At 46.2% G+C, this 11,648-nt stretch overlaps 1 protein-coding gene across 5 annotated transcripts in view; it reads left to right on the forward strand.

Moving 5' to 3' along the window:
* Nucleotides 1–10,978: 10,978 nt before the first annotated feature.
* LOC138159773 (E1A-binding protein p400-like) overlaps nucleotides 10,979–11,648 on the forward strand; it is a 62,873-nt gene continuing 62,203 nt past the window's right edge. For 3 of the 5 annotated variants that reach the window (XM_069086110.1, XM_069086317.1, XM_069086402.1), the window contains exon 1: nucleotides 11,343–11,471. The gene's annotated coding sequence lies outside the window, so the exon portion shown is untranslated. Of the gene's footprint in view, nucleotides 11,179–11,342; nucleotides 11,472–11,648 lie in introns of those variants that run through there. The other 2 variants (XM_069086243.1, XM_069086157.1) reach the window with 2 other exon arrangements.

An 11,648-nucleotide genomic window follows, 5' to 3' on the forward strand; every position in this document is an offset into this window, starting at 1 on the left:
TTACTTAGGGGAGAGGGGGCGGGTTCGGCATGTTCACAGACAAGTCACTATAGCATATATACAAAATAAGTATATGGTGTGTTAACAAAGGGACTCCCTTTTTAAGGGGGTGGTCCTTCAGCTGAGCCTTGAAGACGACTAACTAGGCAGTTGAACCCAGAGAAAAGGAGGAAGGGTCTTTTTGCCTCTGTGTGGAGGCAAGAAATGGAATATTGTATAATGGCAAATTTTTCTCATATGTAAATGGGGATAATAGCACCTGGGAGGAATAGTGCCTGGCACATGGTAACTGATATAAACAGTACTACACAGTACTTCCTGTATAGTAAATTCCTAACAAAATCCTTGTTCCTCTTTCTTTCCCATATTGCACCCTGTAATAACATGGCATTTATGTAATTCTTTGAGTGTCAGACCCCAACAACCCTATGAAGTAAGTGTTGAGGGCATTATTATTCCCATTTTGCAGATGAGAAAAATGATCCTGAAGTAAGTAGAACAACTTGCTACAGGTTTGTTGCTCAGTCATTTTTTAATTGTGTCCAAATCTTCTTGACCCCATTGGGGGTTTTCTTGGCAAAGATATTGGAGTGGTTTGCCATCATTCAGCTCATTTTACAGATGAGAAAACTGAGGCAAACAGGGTGAAGTGACTTGTCCAGGGCCACTCAGCTAGTGTCTGAGGTCAGATTTGAACTCAGGTCTTCTTGCCTCCAGGCCAGGCATTCTGTCTATCCCTTGTGCCACCTAGCTGCCTCAGCTGTAAGTTACTCACCTAATAGGAATCTGAGGTACAATTTGAACCCAGATCTGTCTTCTGGCCTCCAACCATCATAGTCTATCCACCTTTATCACAGCTGCTTTCCCTGGTACCTGAAGCTGTGGTCAGCTACCCAAGCTACTGGTTGTTTGGACTCTTGCTCTCACTCTCAGGGAGTCCATGGTATTAGTGACCCTTGATCCTAAATAGTAGTGATGGGGCAGTGGCTTATAGAAAGGGTGGGATTTGGTGTCAGGGTGATATTAATTTCCTGCCTCAGATGTTTTCTGGCCCATTGACTCAAAGGTTAAGGGATTTGCCCAGGGTCACAAAGTGTCAGAGGAATCTTCCTTAACAATACCAGTCAAGAAGAGAGTTAGTGGTCCAGCAGTCTAGCTCCTGTACCACATTCAAATGAGGACTTTGGGGTGAATTTCTTCCTGGACATCCATTTCAAGGAAGTGCCCAAACCCACCTTCACTCATCACCTGGCTTTGCTCCTGACTCTCCAGACATCTCTCTATCATGTCTACTGTCTACCTTCCCTCCTCCCCACCTTCTTCCTTTCCTCTGTGTGTTTGTGTTTATTAAGACAGCTAGGTGGGGCATTGGATAGAACACTGGGCCTGGAGTCAGGAAAATATGAATTCAAATCTGGTTTCAAACACATATTAATAGTGTGACCCTGGGCAAGTCATTTAACCTCTATTTGCCTCCGTTTTTGCATCTGTAAAATGGGAATAATAATAGTACTTACCTCCCAGGGTTGTTGTGAAGATCAAATGAAAAGATACAAAGTGGTTAGCTCAGTGCCTGGCATATAGTAAGTGCTACATAAATGCTCACTATTACTCATTTATTAGAATGTAAGCTTCTTAAGAGCAGAGGCTATCAGGAAATTTGCCCGTGTAAAATCAAAAAAACAGAAACAAAAACGGTCTCACCTGACAGATAAAAATCACAATCGTTCCAAATAAAGTTGTGTGGATTCAACAAGTAAGGAATGTTTCACAAAGCTCATCTGATATGACTACATGCTTCATAACAAGGGTCTATCTTGTTCCTGAAAATGCCTTTCTCATCCTGAAGCTGTGAGATCAGGGTGAAGCTAATCAGATTAGTTTAAGAAAATTCTGCCACCAACTTTTGTCTAACCCTATAGTTGAAATGACCAGCTTCACTCACTCATCCATTGGTCCATCCATTTATTCCTGAATCATAAGGGAAGCTGTCTGATAGAGTAGAGGGCATTGGGTTGAGTTAAGAGACCTGGATTTGAATCCTGACTCTGCTGTTTCCTTAGTAGTGTAGTCTTAGGTAAGTTCCTTATCTTAGGCCAAATGTGGAAGGTGCTAATAAAAGCTTTAAAATTATTTCTAAACTCCTCGCAGCTCTAAATTCTAATTATCCCATTAACAAGGGAACAGGTATGATGGGCGACTTTGTGTGAAAGCATTTATGAGTGTTTATATGTGCCAGGCACTATGCTAAGTGTTGTGAATACAAGCCTCTTTCCCTCCTTCCTCCTCCCCAAAAAAGGTGGTCCTTGCCCTGCCCTCAAGGAGCTTATGTTCTACTAGGGGAAGATAACAAAAGGGAAAATGAAAAGGGTGGTGAGGAGGGAAGGCACCTATGCAGGGTAGATGGTGGAGAAAGCTGGAGAGTCAGAAGCAGAGACAGGAAAGGACTGAAGGATGGTTGATCTGGGCCCTTCTTTAACATGTAAGATCTGGAAAGAACCTTACCAATGGAAGAAGGGGACTTCTGGGGTGGAGGTGAAGAGGTTACCCATAAAGAGGGTTAGGGTTGCTTTGGAAACCCCAAAATACCAGCACTGGGTGCTGCTGAATGAATTTGACTCAAGTCTTCTCAGCCAAAAAAAAGTAAAGTTTATTAAAAGTTCGCTTGTATTAGACATAGAGTAAAGCTGTGCTAGGTCATCCTATGGTGCTCTCACAAACACTAAGACAGGATAGAGTCTTATATACAGAAGGTTGTGGGAGGAATCCAGGGGCAGTCCAGGGGAGGAGCCAGGGGAGGGTCTTTAGGAGGAGTTAATGAGGTCAATGAGTGATTAAGGGTGGGAAGTAGCTGGAGGCTACAGACAATGGTGGGCTAGGCCAGTTCAAGGGTGGATTGATATTTTGATAGGCTCCTGGGTGGGAAGTAGATGAACAATGGAGATCGAGGCTAGGAAACTAGGATGGAATTAGTAGTTAGCAGTTAGTAACTAGGCTAGAGATCTGGGCCCAGCCACAATGTAAGGTTTATGCCCCATGTAAATACCTCAATCAAATGGGATGATTTAATCTAGAGTCCAAGGGAGGTTCCCAGAGCCTGTACCTCAAGGATACAAGGAGATCTTGAGGGGGCTCCCAGAACCCATACCTCATCAGAGGGATGTTCCTAGGGGAGAAAGCAGTTGAAGACTGGAGAGTCAGAATCAAAGGAAGGCAGAGAAGTGGCACATAGAAGGGAGTGATAGTTAGGTAAGGGCAGCCAGTAGTTGATAGAAGATAATGGTAGTGGGGTAGCACTGATTTGATTAGTTAACCTAGAGCAGGAAGTAGAGAAGCCATGGGTGGCAAAGTGGATGGCAAAATGGCCAGAGTTGAGTGCTAGATGAGATATGAACTATGATCTGCTTTGGTGGGTGTGAGAAACACGCTTGTGGAGATCATGGGACTTTCCAGGGAGGGTCAGGAAGTTAGCCCAGATGAGCTTCTGCTGTCTACGGCTTCCCTGGGGGCCCTTGGGAAGATCCATATGATGTACCCCTTAAAATGGCAAACCCCTTCTCACTGAAAGAACTCAGAAAAGGAATGTGCAGTGGAAGGCCTTTATTAAGCTTCCGGCAGTGAAGTGGTGTGGCAACAAGCATCCCAGCACCCCCAGGATGGCTGCCAACACAGGTTCTTAGATTGCTCTTCTAAAGGAAAGCAACTCAAAAGGGGTTAACAATATTGCTTTAATCAAACATATGTCATTTACCTAGTTCAGGGGGAAAAGGTCAGCACCCCAAACTTCAAGAGAATACAAACAAGTTACAAGCAGACAGAGAAACAGATTAGGAGACAGGCTTCCCGCTGTCTGACCATTACATCCATACTTAGTCAGTTACCAGAGAGGGAAGCACCAACATCTGGGTTTTCAAAGTTGGTGGGGGGGCAGCTCAAAGGCTGCCCAGAGTCTTGTCTGGTCAAATCCCACAACTCTTCTCAAAGTGAGCCCCAAAACAAAACCTCACTTCAGGGTATGTATAGCCTTCTCCTGGCTCAGAGAGTGTCACAGCCCTCTGACCCACTACCCAATCAGAAAGTATCAAGGTGTGGACATTCCTGAAAAACAAGCCTCCTGCCACAGGCTCCAGGTGACCACAATCAGCCTACCGTATTAGGGGACAGAGTATATTTTCAAATCTGGGAAGGTTCTCAGAGTCACTTAAGCCTATCAAAGGGCCAAGGGGCAGGGAAGATCTTAGATTCCCATCCTTAACAAGTGGATGTAGGAATACACCCATATTGATACAGAAGCAGGAATGAGAGTATACAGTTCTGCTCTTCCTGACAGCCTTAGGGTTAGTCAAATTCCTCACTTTCCCTACTTTCTCTTTTTATATGCAGATTGCATAGGTGTGGTAGTGAGGATGATTGTGACAGGGTGTGACTTCTAGGGTCCCAGCTGTTTGCCCCACCCTCACCTTTCTAGTTCCCTCTGGACATTGTAGTAGTTCCAGGAAGGCCTTGGTCTTAGTTAAAATAAGATAAGTGAAGTTCCTCACTGCTATTGATTATCTTCCAATAACTTCTGTGGGAGCAAAACAAGATACCATAATATCACCTCTTACCACGGGGGAGGGGAACAAGCATTTCTATAGTGCTTGCTATGAGCTAGGCACTGTGCTAAGTACTTTTAATTTGATTTAATTTTAACTTTTCATTAAACTCTGAAAGGCAGGTGCTACTATTACCCCCATTTTACAATTCAGAAAACTGAGGTTAACAGTTTAAGTCAATTGCCCTGGGTGACAGAGCAAGTAAGTGTCTGAGGCTGGATTTGAGCTCAGGCCTTCATGACAGGTAGGTGGTGTTGAAGTATAGAATTAGGGGTGCTCAAGACCCCAAAATACCAACACACCCGATCCTGCAGAATGAATCGACTCAAGTCTTCTCTCAGCCAAAGAAAAGCAAAGTTTATTAAAGGTTAGCTCTAATGGGTAGACTCTTAAGGAGCCTTGTATCTGTGAGGCTTGTATTGGACAAGCAGGCCAGAATCATCTGACACAGACTGAATCTATGCAAGAAAATTCTCCTGCTCCTTCACGGAAGCAGGATGGGTCTTATATATAGAAAGGTTGTGGGAGGAATCTAGGGGTGGTCTAAAGGAGGAGTTTGGGGAGGGTCATCAGGAGGAGTCAAATGAGGTCCTACTCCAGTAATGAGAGATTAAGGGTGGGAAATAGCTGAAGGCTACCTGGAGATGACAGATAATGGAGGGCTAAGCTAGTTTAAGGGTAACAGATTTGGGCATAGATATTTTGGGAGGAGCAAGGGTGGGAAGTAGCTGGATAAAGCTAGTAAGAGTAAGAGATTTGGGCAGACCTATAATGAAAGGCTTATGGCTTCAGGCAAATGCCCCAGGTGGGAAGATTCAAAGACAGCTCAAGAGGGTTCCCAGAGGCTGTACCTCATCAGGTGGCACAGGGAATAGAATGCTGGGCCTAGAGTCAGGAAGACCTGAGTTCAAATTTGGCCTCAGACACATCCTAGCTGTGTGACTCTGGGCAAGTCACTTCACCCTATTTGCCTCAGTTTCCTCATTTCTCAAATGAGCTGGAGAAGAAAATGGCAAACCACTCCAGTATCTTTGCCAAGAAAACCCCAAGTGGGGTCATGAAGAGTCAGGGCATGACTCCACCTCCAGGGCTCCATTCACTGTACACCTGTTGCCTCTGTCTAGATACCATACGTTCCTGGAGCTTGGGCAGACTTACTCAGCAATCAGGACCTTATATAATGATAAAGGAAGGCAATGATTGTTTTGGGGTGGAGTTTGTCTCTGTTGGATTTCCGTTTTGTTATCCTAATCCTGTATTGTTGAGGCCAATAGAAATTGTAGTTTAATTGAAACTTAAGCTTTCCAAGAGAAGGTTCTATTAGGGCTGTGGTCCACATGTTTTTGAGTATTTGAGGAGCTATGTTCAAGAAGGTTTAGATCTTCTCAGGAAGGGTGAGGGATATTATGGAAGCTGAAATGAACCCAGTTTAGGTTTGATCATAGGATCTTAGAGCTGGAAGGGGACAAAGTGGTCACTAGACCAATCACATCATTTGACAGATAAAAGAGTTTTCTGACACCCAGGATTTGCCTAGGGTCACTTAGTCCAGTATTTGTTGAGTATATTGGTTAGTCAGTCAATAAATAATAATCATTATCATAATCAATAAATAATAAACATTAATGGGTTGGACTAGATGGCCCTTCCAGTTCTAAAATTCAGTTACTCTACATGCAGCAGAGATGGGACAGAACTTCCAGTCCAAGTGGAAACCTTGGGAAGGGGCGGTTCCCAGCCTCTTCTGCCCTTTGGTCCTCCCTGTCGCTCAAGGGCATGGTTAAGGTCCTTAGTTTGGAATTTCCCAGTGGAAGGAGGTATGGCTAGGATTGCTGGTCTCCAGGGAATGTTAGTTTTGGTTTGCATTCCTCTCAAAGCTAGAAGTTACAAAGGTCATTTCAACAGCATATTACTGGTAAGCTTCAGAAAAGCAGAGGGGCAGCTAGGTGGCGCAGTGGATAGAGAATCAGCCCTGAAGTTAGGAGGACCTGAGTCCAAATGTAGCCTGAGACACTAGCTGTGTAATCCTGGCTAAATTACTTAACTCCAATTGTCTCTAAAAAAAGAAAGAAAAGCAGAGGAATAGAAATACACAAAAGCAGAGCAGCATGAATAAAGATTTGCAGGGATTGAAACTAGGTTCTTCTTGAAGTTCTACTTTTTCTTCAAGCTTAAGGTCTTCTGTTGAAGGCATGAAATTATTGCCTTCGCCTGGATTACTGCAATAGTCTGCTAATTAGTTTTCCTGCCTCCAATCTCTCCTGTATCCAACTTCCACCCTGCTGGAAAATTGATATTCCTGGGCAGCTATGTGGCATAGTAGATAGAACACTGGCCCTGGAGTCAGGAGGACCTGAGTTCAAGTTCCGCCTCTGACATGTGACCCTGGGCAAGTCACTTAACACCACTTATTTCCCCCCCCCCCCCCCCCCAAAAGGATTTCTCTAAAGTACAGGTCCAAGCTCCAAGCATGCCCTTGACCTTCTAGAGATGCACTAGTGGCTCTAATGCTTCTGAGGGAAAATGCAAACTCTGCTGTTTGTGTTCAAAGTCTTTTATAACAGAATGGCACCAGAACTAATGATGTCCTGGGGCAAATAAAAAAGAGCAAACAAACAACCAGTAGAAGGGGGGGGGGGCGGCATGTGTGCTGGACACAATTTTAGTTTAATCTGTATCATTAACATTTTCACTATCACTTTCTTAGATGCAGACAGCCAACAAAACAATCAATTGAGCCCTGATACATAGCTTTGTTGATTCTGAGGTGTCAGGGTTCCCAGTGACAATTTAAACAGGCCCATGGCTCTAAATGATCTTTCTGAACTTATCTCACTGCTCCCTCTCACTCTTGTTTCAGACAAACTGACTTACTCATTATCCCTCCATGGGGCTTTCTATCCAGATCTCAGACTTTGCAGAGGCTGTTCTCTGTACCTGGACTCCTTTCTTTCCTCATCTCACCTCACCTCACCTCATCTCTTGGGACAACCTAGTTCCATGAAAGGTTCAGCTCTAATCCCTTTTTTGTTTTAATCTTTTATTAAAAATTTTTTTTTTTTTTTTTGCTTTTTGGAGGAGGGAAGGTAAGGGCAATTGGGGTTAAGTGACTTGCCCAAGGTCACATGGCTAGTTTTTGTGTTAAGTGTTTGAGGTTGAATTTGAACTCAGGTCCTCCTGACTCCAGGTCCCGTGCTCTATTCACTGCACCACCTAGCCACCCCTCCAATCCCTTTAAGACACCTTCCTGACCATCCAAATTACTAGCAATCCCCTCAATCCTAACGACTTTGTAAATATTTGGTATATATATATTTTTTTACCTATGTATGTATGGCTTCTCCTCCTTTCCTCTTCCCCATGTAAGCTTCTCAAGAGTTGGAATTGAAATATTTCTGACTTTGTATCCTTCATGCTTATCACAATGATTGACATACAGTAGGCTCTCAAAAAATGCCCTTTGAATTGAATTGAATAATATTTATTCACCTGCCCCCAGAGCAGTAGTAAAGACATTAGCTCCTCAGCAAATCTTAAATATTTTGTGTATGTGTATGTCAATATACATACATATACATGTGAATTATGTTTAAATTGTAAATCCAGTTTCAATGAGCAAAAAATTATGGGATAAAAACGATACCAAAATAAATCCTATATAACTAGAATAGAATGTTTCCACTAAAAAGATGACTAAAGCAATATTTCCCCCTCTCTAGTCTTTCCTTTCCTTCTTTCCTCTGACTTCCTTTTCTTCCCTATGCCTCCTTTCCTCCCCAGTCTCCTATCCTCATATATTATTCTCTTTCCATAATCTTCCCTAAAACATATGATCCTTTCTCCCTAAGCTCTCTCCCCATAAAATCCTTATCTTCTCACTGACATTTGAAGAAGAAATCAATCTCCAATCATCTATTAAACACACACACACACACACACACACACACACACACACACACACACACACACGATGTGCTAGGATAGAACAGTAGGTGTCGGGATGGGTAGAGGGGCCTGGAGTCAGGAAGACTCATCTTCAGGAGTTCAAATCTGACTTCCAATACTGACTAGCAGTATGATCCTAAGTCACTTAACCCCATCTGCCTCAGTTTCTACATCTGTAAAATGATCTGGAGAAGGAGATGGCAAATCACTCCCGTGTCTCTGCCAAGAAAACCCCAAATAGAGCACCGGCCCTGGAGTCAGGAGGACCTGAGTTCAAATTCGATCTCAGACACTTGACACTTACTAGTTGTATGACCTTGAGCAAGTCACTTGACCCCAATTGCCATTCTTTCCCCACCCCCTCCAACAACTCCCCAACCCAAATAGGGTCACAGAGTTGGATAGGAGTGAAAGGGACAGAACACCATGTTCTAGGTACATAGTTGCAGGGATACAATGACAAAAGTGAAGTATTTACTGCTCTCAAGTACCTTCCATTCAACACAGGGAACAAATTTATTTACACTGTTAGGTAGATACAAACTATATACAAAGTAAGTTTTCCCCAGTGTTGCAGCCTACCCTTCTGAAATCCTCAGCTCCCCTTCCTGTGCTCTGTGGTACAGTCCAAGCCCTCTTCTCTCTAGTCCTCCCACAGGGAAGATATCTCCCACCTTCATGCCCTGTTCCTGTCTCTACCTGTTTAGAATGCACTTCCTTTTCACCTTCACCTTTTGGAATCCCTCTCTTCCTTCAAGATGCAATTCCAACACTACTTTTTACAGAAGCTTTTAAGTACATTTATTATATATTTGTTCTAAAAATACACTTTGTTTTTTTGTTTGCATTCCCAGCATAGTCAGTCAACAAGCATTTATTTAGTGCTTATCATGCAGGCACAAAGAAAGTAAAAAAAGCACTTGTACGTGTAGGGCTCAGATCTAATAGGGGAGACAACAGGAAAAGTGAGTGTGTTCAAATTATATATATAACACACACATATAATTATATATATACACACACACACACACACACACACATATCAATTATATAATATAAATTTGGAGGAAATCAACAGTCACTTAGCATTTAGCAGGTAGGTGCAGTAAATAGCACCATGCCCTGGAATCAGGAGGACCCGAGTTCAAATCCAGTCTCAGACACTTGACATACTAGCTGTGTGACCTTGGGCAAGTCAGTCAACCCCAATTGCCTTGCCTTCCCCTCCAAAAAAAGATAGAGGCAGGATAGAGTGGGGATAATCAGCTGATGGAAGAGGACGGTTTCATATATAAGGTAGGATTTTTGTGGAAATTGAAGGAAGTTAAAAAAGCCAGGAGGTGGAGAAGAGGAGGGAGAGTATTCCAGGTAAGGGGGAACATGGTGAAAATGCTGGGAGTCTGGAGACCCGATTACCTCCAGGAGCAGGTACCACGTCTGGCATTCAGAGCCTGCCATAACCTTTCTTATCTTCTTACATCTCCCCCCTGACAGGTCCCTTCTGTCCAGTGACGATGGCCTCCCGGCAGTTCCACAGCTCCAGGAATTCTCTCTGGCTGTCCCCCCTGCCTGGAATGCTCTCCATCCTCTGCTCCGACTACTGACCGAACTAAAACCCCACCTTAATCCAGTGCTTGTCCTCTGTTAGCGACCTCCTATCTCTCCTCAACAGGGCTGGCTTCGTGCATATTTATTTGCATGTCGTCTCCCCCACTGGATTAATTTACTCGTCCAAGAACCCTGGGGTCGGCTGTGTGTCAGGCTAGGTGCTAAGTGCTGGGAACTCCTTAAGGGCAGGGACTCCATTTACCTCTCTTAGCATCGCGCCTGGCACTTAGTAGGTGCTTAATTAGTTCATTCATTGGGCGAGCAACAGAAAGGAGGCCAGGCTCATTGGATCCCAGAGCACTCAGTGAAACGGCAAAGGTGGGCGGGGCTTTAGAAGCCAAACACGGGATTTTATGCGTGATCCTGGGGGTAAGAGGGAGCCATGGGAGTTGATGGAGTAGTGCGTCAGACCTGTCAAATCTGACAGCTGAGAGTGGAGGAGAGAATGGAGCGGAGCTTCCAGAACTCTTAGGGACTGATTTTGTCTTCGCTCTAGAATGCAAGCTCCTCGAGGGCAGGGCCTACTTGTTGTCTTTGTTTCTTCAGCCTCTAGCTTACTGAATGCTTGCTGACCGCTCCGGACTGATTGCTATTCCTTCCCCTCTCGAGGCTCCCTACAAAGGCTGCCTCCTAGAGAAAGCATTGTTAATAGTGCTCCATCCCCCTCCCTCGATCCGCGCTCCTCAAGTCGCCTTCCTTCCCGTCAGCCCCGCCCGCCAGCCTCTCTTTCTCCCGTCTCCTCTCGCTCGTCTTCTCCTCTCTATCCCTTCCCTTCTCTATGGCCCTCCGTCTCCCCGTCCCCCTCCCCCCTCACGCCCGCTAGCGCCCCCCAGCGCCTCAAATTGACACGCCCTCGCGAGTGGGGCTCAGGCTGGGCCCTGAGGCGAGCGGGGGACGACGCGAAGGCGAAAGTCCCGGCGGCGCGTGTCCCCGCCGGCTCGCCGTGGTCGCGCCGTCTCTCGCCTCTCCTCAGGACGCTGAAAGGCCGCCGCCGCAGTCGACATCTCCTTCCCGCCGGTCTGGAGCCGAGGTAAGTCGGTCTCCGGAATCGCGCATAGAGCCTAGGCGGGCGGGGGAGAGCGGGGCTGCGGCGGACGGCCCTCCTCCCCGCCACTACTTCCCCGGCGGCGCGGGCTCGGCCCGGGCCCCTAGAGGCGCTGCGCGTGGGCGCGCGGGGGCCGCTTCCGGTCGTCGGACCTAGGGGCCGCCGGGGCTTCCGGGCCGCCGCCGCCGACGGACGGACGGACTGACGAAGGGCCGGACGGAGCGCCGGACGGAGGCGCGGAGGGCCGAGGCGGTTCCGAGGCTCTGGCTGGAGCGCAGGTGGGAGAGGCCGCACCGGGTCGCGTAGGGGCGCCGCGGGGCGCTCCCTGCCCTTCTCTCGGCGCCGGACGTGAGTCGGTCGCCTCCTCTTTGTGGCGGGTGAGGGGAAGATGTAGGGACCGACCGAGGGGTTGGGCCCGGGAAAGAGAAGCCTAGGCACCCTGCGTGCAGACGGAG

This window comes from Petaurus breviceps, unplaced genomic scaffold (genome assembly GCF_028583685.1).
Source record: "Petaurus breviceps papuanus isolate PSGF00001 unplaced genomic scaffold, PetGlider_PUasm1.0 101, whole genome shotgun sequence".
Lineage (NCBI taxonomy): Eukaryota > Metazoa > Chordata > Mammalia > Diprotodontia > Petauridae > Petaurus > Petaurus breviceps.